At 35.7% G+C, this 23,635-nt stretch overlaps 1 pseudogene; it reads left to right on the top strand.

Moving 5' to 3' along the window:
• Positions 1-15,324: 15,324 nt before the first annotated feature.
• LOC120146350 lies at positions 15,325-16,828 on the top strand (annotated as a pseudogene).
• The last annotated feature ends 6,807 nt before the right edge of the window (positions 16,829-23,635 follow it).

Below are 23,635 nucleotides of genomic sequence, written 5' to 3' on the forward strand. Positions count from 1 at the left end.
GGTGATTTAATATCATTCTATTTTAGCTCATCTTAGTCAGGCTCAACAAGAAAAATATGGCCCACCTCTATCGTTGTAGTAGTATGGAGCAAGGATTTAAATAGCGTTTGTGGTCACGTTTTCAGTCACGTTGCATTTATCGTGGTTTTGGACATAACAAATGCCATCGTGGTCACCGCAAGTGTCGCGGTCGTGAATTTTTTTAAATTTTGCACAACTTATCTTAAAACATAATAAAAATAATTATAATTATAAGGAATCATTTTTAATGATTTTTAAAATGTTTTCTAAGCAAAATTGACATATATATAATATAGTTTAACCAAATAGAAGACTTTAAAAATCTAATGATAGGATAAGATAATTAATTAACAATGACATTGTGAATATATTATTATTTAAAAGAAATAAGACTATCAATATAGGAAAAATATAAGAAATTAAAATGGATAAAAATAAATTTTGATATAAATATGAGATAAGAAATTCTTTACCATTTTATCAAAGAGTTATCCTTCACTGAAAAACTCAAGAATATTGTATATACAAACATATATATATATATATATATATATATATATATATATATCAAATGTAAGAAAAAAGAACAACGCATACCTCATGCAATAATTAAAACAAGAAAACAATCTTCATTAAATCAAGAACATAAAAGTGTGATAATTAAAACAACACATACCTCATGTAACCTAACTATGTTAAGATGTACAATACTTAAAACAACACATACCTCATGCAAGCAACCTAACTATGTCAAGATGTTCAACAATCTTCATTATGGATGTGTCTCTTTTAATCTAAAACCAATCAAAGTAAATTAAAATCCAAAAAAATGCTAACTAATTAAATGAAAATTAAACTTTACTATCTAAATTAAGAATAAAATTAAAGAATTAAAAAGATGAGATATGCTAAAATTATAATTAGGAATTTAGGATATTATAAAACTTATTTTAAAAAAATATGAGGTGGGACGTGGGAGTGGCCCATGCTCTACATTCTGTCCATTCGGCCCATGCCCAGTTCGTTTTATCACTACCAGAGTTTCCAGAAGGTGCGCCAGTGGCCAGCCATATTCCTCTCTTTGCCTCTTCGGTATCTTCACTCTTCAGTCTTTAGTCTTCACTCTCATTTCATTTCCCCTATTCTCTGAGCCAGCTTAACCCATTCGGCCATTCCCAAGCCCGGATAAGAAATTGCATGTTGCATCTTCATCTGCTTACCCTCTTTCGGATGAGGAAGGTAAGTCTACCGAAGAAAGGAACCGGAACCATCCCTCACTTCGTAATAGTCAATGGGAAGGGAAGAACACAATTTTTTCTCTTCTAATTTCTAAACCTATATGGCTAGATCTAGTTTCTTTTTTCTAAACAATTAATCCAAAATAGAAAAAAAAAAAAAACTTATATTGATTTTTTACCTTCTTAAATGGAAGCGATAAGCCTTCTCAAATCTCAACTTCTTCACCGGCGGTGAAGCTCAGCGGACAGAAGACTTCCACCCAAGACAAAAGCTTTGTTTTTCCAGTTCTTCCCTTTCTCGATTGATTTTTGGTAAGTTGAATGTTAGACTGTTGGTCTTACTCTTCAAATCTATGTTTTGTACTGATTTTTTTTTTCAAATTTCTTTAATTTTTTCTTTCTTTTCAGTATACTTTTGGCTTGTATAGATTCTTTTGCAGACTGTAACTTGCAGGGAATATATTCATTGCATTTCGGTTGATTTTTGTTTTTGTTTTGGAATCACGGTTGGAATAACGTTTATAACATCCCGTTATCAGCGTAATCCACCGTTACCCGTTAAATTACAGGTGCGACATACCACTATTGGCGTGAATCTGTTACCCAACTCAAAAATCATCAATATCGGTTTCGGAAGGCGGTGCTACCTCAAAATCACGGCCACTATCTCATTTTCGGTCTGCTATTTGAAACCCTGATCTAGGGTAATTCTGATAAGGGTCTTGCTTTGGATCCTATAAAGGATTTGGATGGTTTAATAAACATGGTTATTTCGACTGAGTTAAACCAATTTGCTAATGAAAGAAGCCATATTTCTAATAAACCTAAAGAGGTTTCCCCTGGTGTTAATATGAATGATGCAACTGGTGATGTTCAAAGGACTAAGGATGATGATGGTAATGGCTCTCCGAATGGTCTTCATAATGGTTTACAGATGGAGTCGACAGAGGCTGAGATACAGGGTGTGGATCCTATCGCTTCTGAGATAGGTAAATTTGATTTGGCTAGGACTAAGTTCAAACAAGCTGCTGAGGTATCTGGTAAAAGAGAAGGTATGAGATCGGTTTTAACAGGTTCTAAGGCTATTGTGGGTAACAAAGATAACTTTGGAGGAAAAGCCTCTAAAAGGCAATTACAAGGGAAATATGAAGTCACTCATCTTATTACCACCAAAAGATATAAGGTATGAGACCTAGACATTTTCTAGGTCAAAAGGGCATTTAAGTCAGCCTTAACCACGTCCTTATTAGAACTCAAACTAACCAAGCGAAGAACAAATCCAATAGAGTTAGACAACGATGCGGAAGGTAAACACCAATGAGGCTAATCACGCCACTAAGTTTGAACACCTTGTGGAAGTTTGTAAGAATTATGGAAGGAAAAACACTCTCTAGGTTATCTTAATCCTCACGATTGGAAACACAAGCCATAAAGGCTTAAGCAACACAAGCCATAAAGGCTTAAGAAACAAAGAGAAACAAATTCAAAAGGCTAGAAAGCTATAAATAAAGTAACACAGAGAGAAAGTAAGAGTAAATACCTGAGTCTATTACAATAAAATAATAGGATGGTTAAAAATAAAGGCATGAGGCTTCAATTTATAATTGACCCCCTCAAGATCCAACGACTTAGATCAAACTACATCGACGACTTACATTAAATCCCACCTTGTTACTCTATATTTATCTTATATAAGGTATTCAAATTAAAACCAAACATTATCCATATTATTTGTTTAATATAAGTATTTGTTGAATAATCGGGTAAAGAAAACAGAAAGAACACAAGAATTTTAACAAGGTTCAGCAATGTGCTTACGAACTCGGTGCCCTAGGCAGCGCTAGAATTTTTATTCAATGTCAATGTCTCATAGGTTTAGGTTACATCTCCTTTTATAATAAATAAACCCTGGTACATATTTACAAAAATAACCCTGTATTGTACCATGAGATACGCCCCTATACCCCCAACCCACATAATCATAACCCCCACTATGAGACTTTCTTTTTTATCGGTATATTTATGAGCCATACCTAACAAATCTCCACCTTGGCGAATATCCTACCCATTAGGAAACATTCAATATGGGTTGGGTTACCTTACTTCTTTAACAACTCGAAACATTCAACAAGTCCAAGCAATGCATGAACTTGTCTGTCGTAACTGGCTTGGTGAACATATCAGCGACATTCTCATCAGTATGTACCTTCTGAAACAAAATCTCTCCAGATGCAGCCAACTCTCTGATCTTGTGAAACCTTACATCAATATGCTTAGTTCTATCACAATATACCTGATTCTTAGCCAAGTAAATAGTACTTATTGTCACAAAGTAACTGAACTTCACCTTGCAGAACACCCAACTCCTTCACTAAACTAGTAAGCCATAAAGCTCCTTTTTGCTGCTTCAGCCGCTGCCATGTATTCAGCTTCACTTGTAGATAATGCCACAACAGATTGAACAGTAGACTTCCAACAAATAGGCCCTTCACCAAGAGTAAATACATACCCTGTCGTAGATCTTCTATTATCTAAATCACTCGCATAGTCTGAATCCACATATCCTACAACCAAAGGATTATCCCGCTGACTACCAAAAACAATTCCATATCCTACAGTACCCTTTAAGTACCTAAAGATCCACTTGATTGTTTCCCAATTTTGTTTACCAGGTTTAGATGTACTTACAAACTTGACTAACAGCATAAGCTAAATCAGGACGAGTACATACCATTGCATACATCAAGCAGCCAACAGCATTAGAATATGGAACATTTGCCATATCTTCAGCTTCCTTATCTGTCTTAGGGCTTTGTTCTGATGAGAGCTTAAAGTGATTTGCCAATGGAGTGCTCACTGGTTTTGTGCTGCTCATCGCAAACATTTCTAGAATTTTCTCAACATAACCCCGTTGAGATAGCCACAGTTTCCTTGAGTCTCTATCCTTGCAAATTTCCATTCCAAGAATTTTCTTTGCAGCACCTTAATCTTTCATATCAAATTCCTGACTCAATAAAGTTTTCAAACCGATAACATCATCCATGTTCTTCGCAGCAATTAACATATCATCAACATACAGTAACAGGAAAATAAAAGAACCATCATCAAGGCTCTTAACATAGACACAACAATCATACTCACATCGCTTGTAGCCAATCTTGATCATATAGGAGTCAAATCATTTGTACCATTGTCTCGGAGACTGTTTCAACTCGTACAAAGATTTCTTCAATCTACAAACTAAATGCTCATTTCCAGGTTGAGTGAAACCTTCAGGCTGTTGCATGTAGATCTACTCCTCTAAATCAGCATGCAAAAAAGGAGTTTTAACATCCATCTGCTCTAAATGCAAATCCCAACTAGCCACCAATGCAAGTACTGCTGTGAAAAAATTTGCAAACGAGCCCATGAACTTCTCCCCCTCTTTTGCTGTTACTACTGGTTTCTTCTTATACACCCATTTGCAACCAATAGGATTCTTACTCTCAGGAAGGCAAACTAACTCCCATGTACGATTGTGATTCAAAGACTCCGTCTCCTCATCCATGGCAGTCATCCACTTGTCGTTTTCCTGACTAGTAACAGCATCATGAAAAGTAATTGGATCATCACTGATAACAATAAGTACAAAAGAGACCAAGTCTTCAAAACCCAATCTGTTCGGAGGCTTTATATTTGTACGTCTCACCCCTTCTCTGGCGAGACTATAATCCTGCAAATCAACCGTAGTGGAACCACCATAAGTCAGTTGAGAAGTTTCTATTTTTCTCAACTGGAAACTGTTCGAAATCCACCAATATCGTGTCTTTCTTCTGCTGCAATAAGGGTTGTTCATCAAAAACAACATCTCTACTGATCACAATTTTCTTCGCAACTGGATCCCAGAACTTGAATCCTTTGACACCTATCTTGTAACCCAGAAAAATGCACTCCTTCGATTTTGCATCAAGTTTGGATCTCTCATCAGTAGGTACATGCACATAAGCAGGACAACCAAAAATCCATAAATGATCAAAAGTAACATCATGACCAGTTCATACCTCTTCTGCAACTTTCCCAGCTAATGATACTCTTGGCGATCTATTGATAAGATAACACGCCATGTTAACAGCCTCAGCCCATAAGTGTTTGGGAAGCCTTGCATTCAATCGTAAACATCTGGCTCTTTCATTCAATGACCTATTCATCCGTTCCGCAACACCATTCTGTTGTGGTGTCTTGCGCACTTTAAATGTCTCTTAATCCCATGAACCTTGCAGAAGTTTGAAACTGTGAATCTGTGTACTCTGTACCATTTTCAGACCGTCAACACTTAATTTTTCGTCCTGTTTGGTTTTCTACCTCAGCTTTCCACAGCTTGAACTTATCAAAACGTCAGACTTTTATTTCAAAAATTACACCCAAACTTTCCGTGAAAAATCATCAATAAAAGTAACATAATACCTAGATCCGCCCAAATATGATGTCATGGAAGGCCCCCATACATCAGAATGCACATAATCAAGAATCCCTTCAGTTGTGTGCTTCCCAGTCTTGAAACGAAGTTTAGTTTGTTTACCAAGAACACAATACTTGCAAAATTTGAGATTACAGCTTTTAACACCATGCAACAGATTTCTTTTATGTAATTCAGTCATACCATGTTCACTAAGATGAGCAAGACGCATATGCCACAGTTTGGTAGTATCATCACAGGACTCAACATAATGAACTCCACCTACAACGGTATTCCCTAACAATCTGTAAATATTCCCTGCAGTCATCTTTCCTTTCATCACAATCAAAGCTCCTTTAACAATCCGAATGGTTTCCCTATCCTTATCAGCCTTAGGGATAAAACCATTCTTGTGCAAAGTGCCCAAAGAAATCAAAAAAATTTCAAATCTGGTATATGCATAACACCACACAACGTCCGAAACAGAACATCATACATCTTAATTTTGACATCACCAATACCAACAATATTGCAATATGATCATCACCCAAATAAACAGAACCAGAATTAACTGACTTGTATGTCGAAAACCATTCCCTATTTGGCGTGATGTGATAAGAACATCCAGAATCAAGAATCCAGGCATCTGTCAGCTGAGTCGTTGAAATAGAGAGCATATCACCCTCACTGCAATCATAATTGTCATCCTCGACCACATTCACAAACTTTGATGAGCCATCACGCTTCTCATCAGTCTGCTTTTTCAACTTCAGACAGTCTCGCTTCATATGTCACGGCTCCATGCACTTGTAACAGTGAATTGTCTTCTTATCCCTAGATTTGGATCTGAAATTCTGCTTCCCAGACCCTGTCTTCTCTGGCTTCCATCCACAGTCTCGATTACCCTTGACATATAAGCTATCAGCTTGAGAGTTTTCCCCTGCATTCTACTTTCGCTGGTTTTGAGCCAACAAGGTTGCAGTAATCTCCTCAACTTTGATAGTCTCTTTCCCATATGCAAGAGTAGTCACCATGTGTTTGTAAGAGGGAGGCAACAAACACAACAGAATCATCGCTTTGTCTTCATCCTCAATCTTCACATCAAGCCTGGCCAAATCAGAAACGATTTGATTGAAGATATTCACGTGTTGCGCCAAATCATTATCGTCCTGCATCTTCAATCCATACAGCCGCTGCTTTAGATATAGTTTAGTCGTTAAGAATTTGGACATAAACTGATTTTCCAACTCTTCCAAATTTTATCTGGAGACGACAGATGCATGACGTGATACATTACCTCGTCCGCCAAACATAATCGTATGGTTCCTGCCGCTCGCTACTACAATTCTTCCCAATTTTCCTCCTCCATCGACGCCTGTTTTGTAGGTCGCAAAGCCTTCAGGATCCCTTGTTGCGCCAACAGATCCTTCACCCTTGTTTGCCATAATCCGAAATTACCCTGACCATCGAATTTCGCAACTTCGAATTTGGAACCCTGGTACATATTTACAAAAATAACCTTGTATCGTACCCACATAATATTAACCCCCACTAAGAGACTTTCTTTTTTACCGGTATATTTATGAGTCATACCTAACATTATTTATCATCTTAAATTAAGAAATAATCTTATCCCCTATGGACCCTTCCAAGGAACATGTCAAGTCTGATGGTTCTAGGCGCCCACTACTCCGCACACTCTTCTCTGTGAATATTCACGCACATGTCTCGATTCCGAATCCTCTTGTGATTGGTGATTTAATACCATTCTATTTTAGCTCATCTTGGTCATGCTCAACAAGATCAATATGGCTCATCTCTATCATTGTTTCAGTATGGAGCGTGTGGTTAGTTTGAAATGAAAGATCGTTAAATTCAAATATACGTATATTAGTGATTTAATATTTGCTACAAATATAGAGCTTACATGGATAAAAGCAATAAACAACCTTGATCAGCTGAATGAAGAGAACGGGTGGGAAAACCCTCAGAACTGCCTAATTCCAGATAATTATCAAGTTGCTCCAGCTTGCTCCACCTCCAGTTGGGATTATTAAATTCAATGTTGATGGGGTTTGAAGAAGGAGCAATAGGCTACGGGGGAGTAATGAGAGAAGGTGCAGGAGATATTATAGCTATATTTTAGGATTGGTTTCTAGTGTGATTCTGATTTCTTAGAAAAAATGATGATTCATGCGACCTTTTTTATCTTCATCGAAGTAGGATGTCTAGGAAATTCGAAACTAATCATAGAATCCGACTCCCGTGTGGTTTTGAACTAGACTAGAAATTCGCTACTCAGACCTTGGTGTTGGTGGAATACTTTCGAAGAGATTGACAAGCTATGTCACACAATTTCCTCAGTGCAATTCTTATATGTGCCACGAGAGCGAAATGGAATGGCAGAAAAATTAGAAAAGCGTGGGTTATTTCGACAAGCTCTGTTCAAAGCCTGGTGGTAACATATTATAAGCTTTGAAAGGTCACATTTTTAATCCCTTGGATGTTCATGTTCAATTGAAAGTGTATGTATAAGATCATACAAGGCTTTCTTTAACTTGCAAACCAAAGGCGAACCATCTTCATCATACTAATAAAAACTCGAAGGCTGGCACATGTAGACATCTTCATCGAGATCACCTTTTAAAAAGGCATTATTGATGTCAACTTGACGAACTTGCCAACCTTTAGACACATCTAGAGAAAGAAGAACATTGAGTGTAAAGAACTTTATAACCGGACTAAACGTATCACGAAAATCATGTCCAGCCCCTGTGCACAACCCTTAGCTACCAAGTTCGCCTTGTATCTATTAATAGTGTCGTCAGAACTCTTTTTGAACTTAAACAACCATTTACACCCAATAGGTTTGGGGTCAGAAGGAAGCCGAACGAGCTCCCAAGTGTTATTTTGAAGTAAAGCATTATACTCGGAATAAATTTCCTCCTTTCAAATAGAACTTTGAAGATCATCATGTATAGTGACAGGAACTTCTGAAGATGAAACGACATGAACCTTCGGGCAAAAAATTCCAGCCTTACTTTGAGTGACCATGGAGTGTGTATTCCCACAGAGACATTCACCCGACAAAACTGAAATCTGATGTGGAAGCAACTCAGGAAAAAACTCATCGCCACTACAAGCAACAACAGAAGAAGAAGTAAGATGGCGATGGTGTCGCATCTGCGAATGTTGATGAAGACGACTTACAACATTGGTATCCTCAGTACATGCAACATAAGGAGAAGAATGAGGAAAAGTTGTGACTGTAGCAGCACGCACTTTTGAAGAGGGCACATTAGACGAAACATGCTCATTAACATCAGGAAATAAAACGGATGGATAACAAGACGAAGCAGCAGAGGAAGTGCTCACACCAGACGTAGAAGCAAACAGTAAAACTTGTTCATTAAACGAACATGGCGAGAAATGTTTATCTTGCCACTAGAATCAAGGCATTGGTATTAATAATGCTTTGGCGAGTACCCGAGAAACACACAAGGAGCAAACCTGAAATCAAGCTTGTGTCGATGGAACATTCTTGTGTAGGGATAGAAGAAATAGCCAAATACTCTTAAAACTGAAAATTCGGGCTTTTACCATATAACTTTTGATGAGGCGATTGATCAAGAACACCGGAGAGGGTAAACGATTGATTAAAAATGCAGCACTCAGAAATGCATAGGACCAAAACTCCACGGCCATTGACGCTTGAGCCAATAAAGTAAGCACGGTCTCATTAAGATGCCTATGTTTACACTCAACAACCCATTTTGTTGTGAGGTGTGAGGACATATAAGGCGATGTTGAACACCAAGACGAATAAGAACTGGTTCAAGATCTTTGAATTCACCACCATTATCAGTTTGACAGGCAATAATATGACTAGAAAATTGATTAAGAACTAGAGTATGAAACAATGCAAATATAACGTTCACATCAGATTTATGTTTTGATGAGGCACAAATAGTATTTCGACTGCACATATCGACAAAATACAAAATATTGAAAACATGTAGACGGAACAGGTGTGGACCCCATACATCAGCGTCGACAAGTTCAAAAGGCTTGGTGTAAATAGTCATAGTAGACTTAAACGGTAACCTATGTCCCTTGCCTAACTGACAAGCACCACAAAGTTCATCCTTATTAACAAAAACTTCTTATTCAAGAGAGAAATAACAAAAACAGTTGAGGGATGGCTAAGCCTCCGATGCCACAACCAGGACGTAGAAGCCACATAAGAAACTGGTTCAGGACCACCACTACTGTAGTGGAGCAAAAAGAACCAACCTTTGAAGGGTTGAAACTATAGAGTCCATCTTTTTGAACTCTAATCAATAAGACCTTCCCTAACAGTTCATCCTTCAAAGAACATTGACCAACATGAAACTCAAAATAAACATTGTTATCAACAGCAAATCTAGACACAAACAAAGATTCCAAGTAATATGTGGTACGTGTAACAAATTCGAAAGAGAAAGTGGACAAGCTGAAATAAAGAAAAAAGTCTAACCAACATGAGAAATCTGAAGAGCAGAACTATCACCCAGTAGAACCTTACCTTGTCTGGTATAACGTTGCCTAGAAGAAAAATATTGAGTCACGTGAGACATGATGCGTAGCACCTAAATTAGGGTACCATTTCATTCCACCAAATGTTGATGTTGGCACTACCAGAGAATTCACTTGAGCAGAGATGACTAAGTGGTTGTCACAAGAATTGCAAGCCTCTGCAGAAGAGCTCACAAAAGGATTATAAGTGAAATCAGAAGAACCATTAGCGAAGAAACAACAATGGCTCTAGAATCAACATTCGAGCAAGATCGTGAGGAAGAATTTTTTTATTTAAAATGGTCGAATCTATGCCAGCATTGTTCAACCAAGTGGCCTAATTTGCCATACAATTGGCATTGTGGACGATATGGACGAGATCTCCCACAATAGTTTTTGGATCTATGTGTGTTAGACTTAGCCTCAACAAAGCCTCGTGAGTTAGCACTGTTTGTGTTAGAATATGTTACAGCATTGTTATCACATTGTGTAACATTGTTAATGATGATTGGAACACGTATCGGATTTTTTATTCTAGTTTTTTGCATCCAAAACACAGAAACTATAGCTTCAAGAGAATAAGGATCTTGACTAGCAGTGATGTCAACGATAAATGGCTTATACTCAGCTGGTAGGTCGCTGAGGATCGTCACAATTTTCTCAATTTCGGAAACCTTGCTACCACAAGTGGCAAGCAAATCACAAACCTCTTTAACTGGAGTGTAAACTCAACTTGACCGTCGACATTCAAGATAAACTTAACCGGCGACAGAGTAGACTCCTAAAGCAACAACTCTAGACCATGGCCACGAACCATGAGAAGTACCAACTGTTTCCACAGCATGAAATTGCTCTCGTCAAGCCGAACACTAATATGCTTATTAGTAAACAACTGATTGGACGAGTCACTGACGAGCAAAGCGGAAAAAGAATCATTCATTTGTAAGAAAACAGATCTGAGAACAAAGATCAACCAGGCACCTGTAGCTAGGAGACTCAAGCTTAAGCAAAAGAGAAAGCATCAGAAGAACAAATATCAAGATCAATGGCAAATGATACCATATTAGAAAAAATAGCAACAATAACAATACGGGAAAACTACATGCAATATGGAGGAATAAACTGCAAAATTTTGTTAGCAATGAGAAGTGGAAAAATCACCATCTCACCTTTCATGTATCATCTCTACATATAGACTATATATCAAACTAATAGAGGCTAGACTAGTAACGAAATAGTAATCTCTCAACCAATACAGCTGGAGCTCACTAAACCCAATGGTTTACAACTGGAGAAACTAGACTTAGCAAAATAAGCAAGGCATTATTTAATTCAATTCTAACATCACACTCCTATCAACAACACTTAAGGAGAGAATCGTTTCGGTCTCGGGGCAGTGTCTCATCACATGGATCTTGTATCCTCGTCTTGATCACATAAACAACATCGTCCATCATCTAAACCAACTGGTTTCAATCTAGAACCCACAGGACGAGCCTCATGACCCAACTGCCATGCGAAGATTTTAGTCTTTTTGCAAAGTGTGCATCTTGGTGCAAACCGTTGTTTGTTGTTAACTAAGTCAATGATAGCCCAAACTAGTTTAATAGAATTTAAAGGAATAGTTACTCCAAATCAATATGTCACCATCTACCAGGGCAATAAGGAATCTTAGAATAGTTGTTGCGTCTTCTACTTCAATCACTTGATTCACTTTATTTGAATCCCAATTTGATGAATTTTCCACCATAAATCACCACAAAGAATTGGATTCGTAGGTGCACCCGACTACAATATTGGAGTGTCACATGCTTAGAGCCGTCCCAACGATCGACATGCAAACAAACATTGTTATTAATACCAATCCTCCAATAAAAGATGGGTTTAATAGCTTACATAGTAGTAAATAAACATCTCCATACAAAAGATGGTTTTCACCAAGCTTAGCTTCTAGGATTCTCCTCCTTGAAAAATATTTAGCAGCAAGTAGCTTGCACACCAATGAACCTGGCTCTTGAATCATACACCATTTGGTTACCAAATAAAAGACTAAATAGTTTGAGGTATTGGAAATCGAGTCCACCCAAATTTTTTAGTTGACAATTTTTTCCATGCAACAAGAGCCACCCACAGTCATGAACTCTCCCAGATCACCAGTAATCTCGCATAGTCGAGATTATATCGTCCAATTAAATTATTGGGCACCAAGTAGTTTGATATAATATATGTTGATAAGGCTTGATATATAATTTTAGAAAAATCTCTCGACCATAAGATAATTTTAAAAAATTTATAATTTTAAAAAATAAATTATAATTTTTTATAAAAAAATATTTTTAATTTTTGGAATATTTTTTAAAATATCAAAATAATTTATTATTAATTTGGGGTGGTTACAAAGTAGCATATGTTCGAAAATCTCTCAATCTTTTGATAATAACGCTCAAACATTCCTACAAACAAGTGTTTAAACCCGGAACCTCTAGAAAAAACAATCATCCTTCAACTATTGAGGTTACCTATTAATTTAATTATAATTATAAACTAAATGAAATATTTTTATTAAGTTAACATATGACATTATCTATCGATGACAATTAATGATTTGATGATTATTTTATATAAAATCGTTGATCCTCATACTCCGGCCATGATCATTTAGGTGATACGAAAGTAAAATTAAATGATCAAGTAAAGAGTATCCTCATTCGAATCTCATTTTACAAATAAAAGATTTCAAATATAAAGTTATTTGTATGTATAATCTAATCTTTTTTTATGAAGAAAAATGGGAAGAAAAAGAAAATGATCAAGAAGTTTTTCTTGGTGGATTTAATTTTATTTTAAAATTTTAAAAATATAATTTAAAAAATAAATTATAATTTTTATACAAAAATATTTTTTATTTTTTGGAATAATTTTTTAAAATATTAAAATATCAATATGATTTTTTTCTGGTTTCCTTTTCGGGTCCAAGGCTTCACCTTGACTACGGGCCGACCCGCATCGCACAACTGATTTTGGTGGGTAAGTCTCTCGGCATGGATTTTTTGCATATAGGACTTAAATTTGAGACATTACTTAAGCGATATCTAGCTGCTTACTATACATAATAGTAGAAAAAATAATCATCTTTTTAACTATTAAGGTTGCCTATTAATTTAATTAAATTGGTAGACTAGGGATATTTTTTTTTATTAATTTAACATATGACGTTGTATCTCGATGACAATTAATGCTTTGATGATTATTTATATAAAATTATATATATATATATATATATATATCAACGAGTTCATGATCATCTTAAACCGTTGACTCCGACTATAATCATTTAGGTGATACGAAAGTAAAACAAAATAAGCAAGTAAAAGAGTATCCTCATTTGAATGTCATTTTACAAATAGAAAAATTTATAACATAAAATTCTCTATATGTGTAATCTAATTTATTTTATGAAGAAAAATGGGAAGAAAGAGACAACAATAAATAAGTTTTTCACGGTGGACTTAATTTTATTTTAAAATATTTTAAAAAATTATAATTTTAAAAAATAAATTATCTCATTTTTATAAGAATATTTTTTTGGAATAATTTTTTAAAATACTAAAGAATATCAAAATAATCTTTTATTAGTCTAAAATGATTATAAGATAGTACATGTCCGAAAGACTCTCAACCATTTGATTATGAAAGATTAAACATCCCTGTAGACGAGGTACTTAAACTCAAAGCCTCTAAGAAATAATTATTCTTTTAATCCTTAAGTTTTCTATTAATTTAATTATAATTGATAGGTCAAATAAGATATATATTTTTTAAATTTTTTTGAATTAATCACCTGTATCCGATCTATTGACCGACTACTCCAAATCGAGTACTGAAAAGGCGAGGGCAACCATCCCAACACAGTTAGCTCCATTCGCAAACGTCATGATTCGAACTCTTGATCTTACTTAAAAAATATAGTCTCATCCTATTAGACCAACTAATAGTTTATTATTTTATTTTATTAACATATGGCGTTACCTATTGACGGCAATTAATATTTTGGTGATTATTCTATAAAATTTAATATATATTAATTTTTTTAGACTCTCAACCATTTGATTATGAAGATTAAATCCCTGTAGGCGAGGTACTTAAACTCAAAACCTCTAAAAATAATCGTTCTTTTTCTATTAATTTAATTATAATTGATAGGCCAAATAAGATATATTTTTTAAATTTTTTTGAATTAATTACCTGTATTCGATCTATTGACCGGCTACTCCAAATCGAGTACTGCAAAGGCGATGGCAACCATCCCAACACAGTTTGCTCCATTCGCAAACGTCAGGATTCGAACTCTTGATCTTACTTAAAAAATATAGTATCTCATCCTATTAGACCAACTAATAGTTATTATATTTTATTTTATTTAACATATGACGTTACCTATTGACGGCAATTAATATTTTGGTGATTATTTTATATAAAATTTAATATATATTAATTTTTTTAGACTCTTAACCATTTGATTATGAAAGATTAAACATCCCTGTAGACGAGATACTTAAACTCAGAACCTCTAAAAAATAATTGTTCTTTTAATCATTAAGTTTTCTATTAATTTAATTATAATTGATAGGTCAAATAAGATATATATTTTTTTAATTTTTTTGAATTAATTATCGGTATCCGATCTATTGATCGGTTACTCCAAATCGAGTACTGCAAAGGCGAGGACAACCATCCCAACTCAATTTGCTCCATTCGCAAACGTCAGGATTTGAACTCTTGATCTTACTTAAAAAATATAGTGTCTCATCTTATTAGATCAACTAATAGTTTTTATATTTTTTTATTTTATTTTATTTAACATATGGCGTTACCTATTGCCGGCGATTAATATTTTGGTGATTATTCTATATAAAATATAATATATATTAATTTTTTAGAAAAATAGTATTTAAAATACTATTTAAATATAATTTAATGGTATTTTTAAGTTTTACTAAAAAAAATTAATGGCCTCGTAATTTCTAGATATATATGTGAAGTACTCATTCCCCCAAATTCAAACCCTGCATTTGAAACCCATAAATAATACTAATAAATAAGTTATGGGGTTTCCGGCCAATGGCTCAACGGAGAAAAAATTGAAGTTTCTGATCTACGGTCGAACCGGTTGGGTCGGTGGTTTATTGGGTAAACTCTGCGAAGCCAAGGGAAATCGACTTCGAGTACGGCTCCGGCCGTTTGGAGAACCGGATTTCTCTGGAGTCGGACATAGCCTCCGTCAATCCCACCCATGTTTTCAATGCCGCCGGTGTTACCGGTCGTCCGAACGTCGACTGGTGCGAATCCCATAAGGTTGAGACCATCAGAACAAATGTGGTCGGAACTCTTACCCTTGCTGACGTTTGCAGAGAAAAAGGCCTTATCTTGATTAATTACGCCACGGGTTGCATCTTTGAGTACGATGAGGCTCATCCGATCGGATCGGGTATCGGGTTTAAGGAAGAGGATACTCCAAATTTCACTGGTTCCTTTTATTCTAAGACCAAAGCTATGGTAAGCGAGCTTCATTTTCCCCTTTAAAATTGAATATTATGTTAGTAGTTCTGATTTTTTTTATTGTTTGATCTGTTTTTCATATGGATTTCCTCGTGTTTTTAAATCCCAATGCTGTTCAGATCTTGTGTTTTCATGGAGATATTGTCCGGTTGTTTATATCATATAGATTTGTTAATTTCATTGTTTCCTTTTGAAATCCATTGCTTATTGTATCAATCGGCATTGATCAGACTGAATTGGGCTGGTAATTATTGGTTTTTAGCAAGGATTCATGAATCTGGTTTTTGTTGTAGTTTAATACATCTAGATCTGAATTGTTCTGTTGTTCTAATAATGGATCTTTGTGAATGATTGAAAAAGGTGGAGGAGCTGCTCAAGAATTATGAGAATGTGTGTACATTGCGTGTTAGGATGCCTATTTCATCTGACTTAACTAATCCCCGAAACTTCATCACGAAAATCACTCGATACGATAAGGTGGTTAACATCCCAAACTCGATGACCATCCTCGACGAACTTCTTCCCATTTCCATCGAGATGGGGAAGAGGAACCTTATCGGAATTTGGAACTTTACAAACCCTGGGTGGTCAGTCACAATGAGATATTAGACATGTACCGTTATTACATTGACCCCAGCTTCACCTGGAACAACTTCAATCTCGAGGAGCAAGCCAAGGTTATTGTAGCCCCCAGGAGCAATAACGAACTCGACGCCAACAAATTGAAGACAGAATTCCCTGAGCTCCTTTCGATTAAGGAGTCTCTTATTAAGTACGTATTTGAACCAAATAAGAAGACTGCTGGAGCTTGAAGTTTTAGGTAATGAATTCATTGATTTCCCTTTAAATCTATATTCGAATTCGGTTAATGTGGGTCGATGTGGACTGTAATCGACTGGATAGGCCGACACTTCACCCCTGATGACATGAAGGATGTTGGTATTGTGTATTCTTATGAGCGTTTGAATAAATGAGTTATGTAATATGCATTTTGAGATTATGAAGGTATGTCTTGATCGTATCTTTGCCTCATGCTTATTCTCTAGTTTTTTCTTTCTCATTGATGAGTGGAACGCAGCACTTGGGTTTTAGAAGTTTTGGTCATGAAGATTCTTTTGAAATGAAATAGGGTCGCAGAATACCCTTTTCATACAATAAAGTAGAACGAGTCTCCAAAAAGGTCATGGAAATTGCAAATTTTGATTATAAATTTATTTAGGGTAAATTAAAAGTTTAATAATTATTGAACTTTACTCTCTTATTTTATTCGTTATATTTTTTTCAATTTCATAATTAAACTTTATATATTAGATTTTTTTAATCATTTCACCCGTGACGTAGATAAATTAAATTATATTTTAAACCGTTAAATTCCATGTTAAAAATATGATTAAAAGATGAGATAAAACTTTTTCCTCCAAAACCCTAATAGCCTTCGTTACCTCCCAAACGCCTTGGAAATGGTTGGCGAAGGAATAGTTCTCCGTGGCATCATGCGTGCCCACAAAGATATGATTTTATTGCCATTGCCACACATACGTGGTTATTATTTTATAATTTAAACTTAAATTGAAATTTTTAAAGTCTTAAAATCGAATAGAGTTTATAAAATTCAAGTTGATTTGAGTAGAATATTTGAGTTTTATTTAAATTTAATCGTAAATATTTATAATATTATATACTGTTTGATTACAATTTAAATGATTTTTTATAATCATATATAATACATATATTTCTTCATATTTTTTTTATATGTGTATACATATATTTTACAAAATTGAGGGATTCGACTCAAACTTGAAAATCAATCCACTAATTATTAAAAATTTTGAGTTATTTGATTCGTAATTTAACTCGACTTGAACTTAGAAATTTTTTCGATTCGAATCGAATTTATGAAATTACAACTCAAAGTCAATTCGAGTCGAAAAATCGATTTTTCGAGCAACGAAAGCCTTGATGGAAGACCTACTTTCGAAGAGTGCCCTTGCGACAACTTCCTTCGGTATACACCCAGCATACCTCTTTGCATGATGAAGAACCCATTGTAAGCATCATTTTTTTATCTTGAACCGGGTCCAACAATTCTTCGTCTTTAATCGTTATACACCTAGAAAATTCTCACTTCTAATAGGTCCTTATACTTACACGAAACCATCGGGTCAAAACTTCTGTAGGTGAAGAAACAAAAACAGAGCTTGACTTTTTCTTTGTTGTGCTTGGTGTAGGTCTTCTTCTTACTCTTCTTTGCACCACCTCTAAGACGGAGAAACGAGGTGGAGACTTTATTTGTTTTGGATGTTGTAGTCGGTTATGGTGCAACAAATGTTGGAGAGCTATGATGAGGCCGCGAAGAAGCTCTGACTTTTCTAGTCAGGTGGAATGCCTTTGGTCCTAACTTACATGCATCTTTGCGTGGAGGATCGGAAATGGTGTGAAAGTTGTTCTTTGCATCTTGTTGGGTTTTCAATTAATGGGAGTAGGCTGTGTCGGAGTGTTCTTTAGCACGACGGTTCAGGTCTGGTCGATGTAGAGGGAGACGATTTTCCACCAGTCAGAAATGGAAGGTGACGACAATGTGAGGGAAGGAAAAATTAAGTTAATGAAGTCTGGTGAGGAAAGAGAAATGGCAATGGAAGGTGAGCGGTAGGGTTTTGCATTATCGGATATCGGATATATCTGATCTGAATTTTTGGATATCCGAAAATTTGGATACCTAATAATTATCCTATTGATCCGAAAAAATCGGATATCCGAAAATTCGGATCGAATATCCGAATCCAATTTTTTTTGTTGCGAAAAATTCAAAAATTTTAATCATTTCACCGTGACGTAGATAAATTAAATTATATTTTAACCGTTAAATTCCATGTTAAAAATGATTAAAAGATGAGATAAAAACTTTTTCCTCCAAAACCCTAATAGCCTTCGTTACCTCCCAAACGCCTTGGAAAATGGTTGGCGAAGGAATAGTTCTCCGTGGCATCATGCGTGCCCACAAGATATGATTTATTGCCATTGCCACACATACGTGGTTATTATTTTATAATTTAAACTTAAATTGAAATTTTTAAAGTCTTAAAGTCGAATATAGTTTATAAAATTCAAGTTGATTTGAGTAGAATATTTGAGTTTTTATTTAATTTAATCGTAAATTATAATATTATTATGTTTTATTACAATTTAAATAATTTTTTATAATCATATATAATACATATATTCTTCATATTTTTTTTATATGTGATATACATATATTTTACAAAATTGAGGGATTCGACTCAAACTTGAAAACCAATCCACTAATTATTAAAAATTTTGAGTTATTCGATTTGTAATTTAGAACTCGACTTGAACTTAGAAATTTTTTCGATTCGAATCGAATTTATGAAATTACAAATCAAAGTCAATTCAAGTCGAAAAAATCGATTTTTCGAGCAACGAGAAGCCTTGATGGAAGACCTACTTTCGAAGAGTGCCCTTGCGACAACTTCCTTCGGTATACACCCAGCATACCTCTTTGCATGATGAAGAACCCATTTGTAAGCATCATTTTTTATCTTGAACCGGGTCCAACAATTCTTCGTCTTTAATCGTTATACACCTAGAAAATTCTCACTTCTAATAGGTCCTTATACTTACACGAAACCATCGGGTCAAACTTCTGTAGGTGAAGAAACAAAAACAGAGCTTGACTTTTTCTTTGTTGTGCTTGGTGTAGGTCTTCTTCTTACTCTTCTTTGCACCACCTCTAAGACGGAGAAACGAGGTGGAGACTTTATTTGTTTTGGATGTTGTAGTCGGTTATGGTGCAACAAATGTTGGAGAGCTATGATGAGGCCGCGAAGAAGCTCTGACTTTTCTAGTCAGGTGGAATGCCTTTGGTCCTAACTTACATGCATCTTTGCGTGGAGGATCGGAAATGGTGGTGAAAGTTGTTCTTTGCATCTTGTTGGGTTTTCAATTAATGGGAGTAGGCTGTGTCGGAGTGTTCTTTAGCACGACGGTTCTGGTCTGGTCGATGTAGAGGGAGACGATTTTCCACCAGTCAGAAATGGAAGGTGACGACATGTGAGGAAGGAAAAATTAAGTTAATGAAGTCTGGTGAGGAAAGAGAAATGGCAATGGAAGGTGAGCGGTAGGGGTTTTGCATTATCGGATATCGGATATTATCTGATCTGAATTTTCGGATATCTGAAAATTTTGGATACCTAAATTAATTATCCATATCTGATCCAAAAAAATCGGATATCCGAAAATTCGGATCGAATATCCGAATCCGATTTTTTTTGTTGCGAAAAATTCAAAAAAAATTAACATAAATTAAAATATTCACATATAACGGGTTTGTCTAAAAAACATAGTAAAAGCATAAAAACAATAGGACTGATAAGATGCATATTAACCATATATTCTATGATATTTTCCTCGTATTTGAATAACTAAAATTGTTTAAATCATGAATTTTGATTATATTTCGTATTTTGTGGATTATGTTGAAGATTTGGATTAAACAAGTTCAAAATCCAATAAATAACATGATCTTCACGAGATCCCCAAATTAAAGAGTAAAGATCAGAATTCAAGAAGTTGGCAAGACTAGAAGAGGTTTTCGCATAAGGTGTGGACACGTATTCATCTTGAGCTATCACAGAAGAAGTCTTCAATTAAGGCGTGTGCACGCCTTACTAGTCCGTATAACCCTAAATTAAGACTATGAATTTACAAAGGAAAAAAAGTTTAATGAAGACTGAAATACTCTATTGAATTATTCTTATTTTTAAAGAAAGATGAGGGTATTTAAAAATCTCTATTTTGGTGGGATTCACTTTTAATAAAGAGAAAATAACATCAGTGACTAAAAATCCCATATAATATACGATTTTAACCAACTTTTTCCGGATTTGCCAAAATGACCAACAAAATCGCAATGCGATCGCTAATTCGCAACGCGATCTCCATTATCGCAAATTCGCGTTGCATTTTCGCAATGCGATAGTTGAAAATCGCGTTGCGATGGTCTACAGTATCGTTGCGATTTTCCCAATTCGCAATGCGAATAAGTAAATCGCAACGCGAATTGGGAAAATCGCAATGCGAATAAGTAAATCGTAACGCGAATTGGGAAAATCGCAATGCGATACTTACTATCGCAATGCGATACTTACTATCGCAATGCGATAATAAAAAATCGCAACGAGATACTTACTTTCGCAACGCGATACTGACTTTCGCAACGCGATTTACATAGCGCCATTCGTATTAACGCGTATTTTTTTTTCAAATTCCAAACACGTATTTTTCTTAATAAATCGGAAAATGAACCGTCCACAGTAATCGCAACTCATAACCTCAAACCCAAAAACACAACACTCAGTCCCATCTCCCATCTCTCACTCTCTACGGCGAAATCCGTACCCATCTCCGAAGATTTCCGTCCCCATCGCCGGAGAATCCCTCACAACCATTTACAGTCAAAATCCCTCACAATCATTCAGAAATGGAATCAATCCTCCGAGGGTTAGTTTTTTTTATTTTTATTTTGAAATTTTTTGCATTATTTAGGTTTTCATATTGAGATTGATGATAAGTTTACTGGTAATTTCAATAATAGATTAACCATTTTCACTTAGATTTCTTATTAAATTCATTCGATTGCTGCCAATACTGCTAACTGTTTAGCCTGTGAAGTTAGTATTTGTCTTTGCTTTGTCTTTTGGTTGAAGTAATGCAGAAGCAGAGAATAGTTTCGAGAATGAAAATCGCAACGCGGAAATAACTATCGCAACGCGAAATAAAAATCGCAACGCGAAACCAAAATCACATTGCGATTTTCATTTCGCTTGCGATTTTCATTTCGCGTTGCGATTTTTATTTCGCGGTTGCGATTTTCATTCGCGTTGCGATTGTCTGGTCGCGATAGTCATTTCGCGTTGCGATTCTCTCGTTGCGATAGTCATTTCTTCGTTCGCGTTGCGATTCTTTATCTCGTTGCGATTTTCATTCAACCAAAAGACAAAAACAGTGTTGCAAATTTTAGTTTCAAGAATAAACTACTATTTATGTTTATTGTTTTGTTTTTGGTATATCTTGACAGTGTAATTTTTGGTATATAACTTGGTATGTTTATTGTTTTTTGTAGAAATTTTTTTCGGCTTCATTGACATTAAGGAATAAAGTTAGCCTAGCCACTACAATTGCTCGAAGCTTCACCTGCACAAAGAAACTTGTTTGAAGAAACCTGCTTCGGGCCATGGCTGAGAGTACAACATCCGGGTGGAGATGCTAGTTTGACCATTGTGGCTTCAGACCATGACTAGCGATCTACCCGACAGTATACAACGTGGTGAGGAAGAGATGGTTTCATTTTCCACCGGCGTATACTTGTTTTGGGCGGAAGGAGTTCTGCTTAATCACTGGTCTACGATTCGGACACGATGATGTAGGCCGGTACACTCGTCATATCACCTGCCCATCATGGTTATCCAGGGTTTTTCCTGATGAGTCAATAGAGAAGCCGAACTTACACGTCGACGACATGAAGAATTGTTTAATAAGAAGATGGTTTTACTCGGATGAATGACGTCGATGTTGTCCGAGTATGCCTTCTACTACTTTTGTATGCCAGCTTTCTAGGCAGAGAGGCCAGACAACCTATTCCTCAGGAGCTAATATTATTGGTAGAGGACCTAAATACATGGAATCTGTTTCTGTGGGTTCGTATATGGAAAGCTACCTGGACTAAGTTGTCGTCTGCCTTTGATGACCGTAAAAGTTTGCGGGGCGATGGGTCGAAATACACTTTGTCAGGCTTTGTTTGGCCTTTAAGGTAAGAATTTCTATATAATGTTTTCAAAATTATAATAATTATTTAACAATTACTAATGTTTGTTATTATATTGTTTGTAGATTGGATATTCGAGGCTTTCCCCAGCATGCGACATATGCATTAAAATCCTCAGATGATATTCCTAGGGCTATTTCCTGGAAGAGGAAACGTATGTTGGATTGGGAAGACTTAATACCATATGCGACAATAAATAATGTAAGTTAACACAAATACTATCATATAACAAGTTATTAAGTAGACGTTTAACTTTGTTTAGTTTTATATTTTTTGGAGGCCAACACTCCATTAATGAGACTGACACCCACGGAGGCTGAGCTTGCCACTGATTGGTGGCAAGCTAGTCAGCGTTTTTTTGATGGAACGAATGATGAGCAGCCTCCACTTCCTCCACTTCGAGAGCCATCACCTCACCCAGAGCCATCACCTGATCGACCCGACTATACACCTACAACGAGCCATCACCTATCCCGTCACATCATCGGTCTCTCCACCATCACCTCATGATAGGCGACCGACAAAGATGCCACGACTTCTATCTCCCTGTTCTCCACCTCCACGGGATGAGTCAAGGGAGTTACGTGATGAGGTCAATGCCTTGCGTGAGGAGATCGGTACTCTACGCGATAACGATGGTGCATGGCGTGTGGAGGTGTCTACTTTACGTGGTGAGGTTGCCGCTCTACGTGAGATGGTAGTATCGTTGCAGAATGAGGTTCATACTCTACGCAACGAGGTAAGTTTAAGATTTTCCATATTTAACTTGATGATAAATTTACTCGTAATTTCATTTAAATTAACCATTTCACTTAGATTGCTTAGTAAATTTATTCGGTTGCTGCCAAGACTGCTAAAATTTTACTTTAACACTGTGAAGTTAGTATTTGTCTTGTTTTGTTTTGGTTGAAAGTTTGAAATATTTATCTTTGTTTTCACTGTTTAAATATCATGTCTGTTTATTTACTGATATTTTTATTTTTATTT

Source organism: Hibiscus syriacus, unplaced genomic scaffold, assembly GCF_006381635.1.
Source record: "Hibiscus syriacus cultivar Baekdansim isolate YM2019G1 unplaced genomic scaffold, ASM638163v2 tig00110912_pilon, whole genome shotgun sequence".
NCBI lineage: Eukaryota > Viridiplantae > Streptophyta > Magnoliopsida > Malvales > Malvaceae > Hibiscus > Hibiscus syriacus.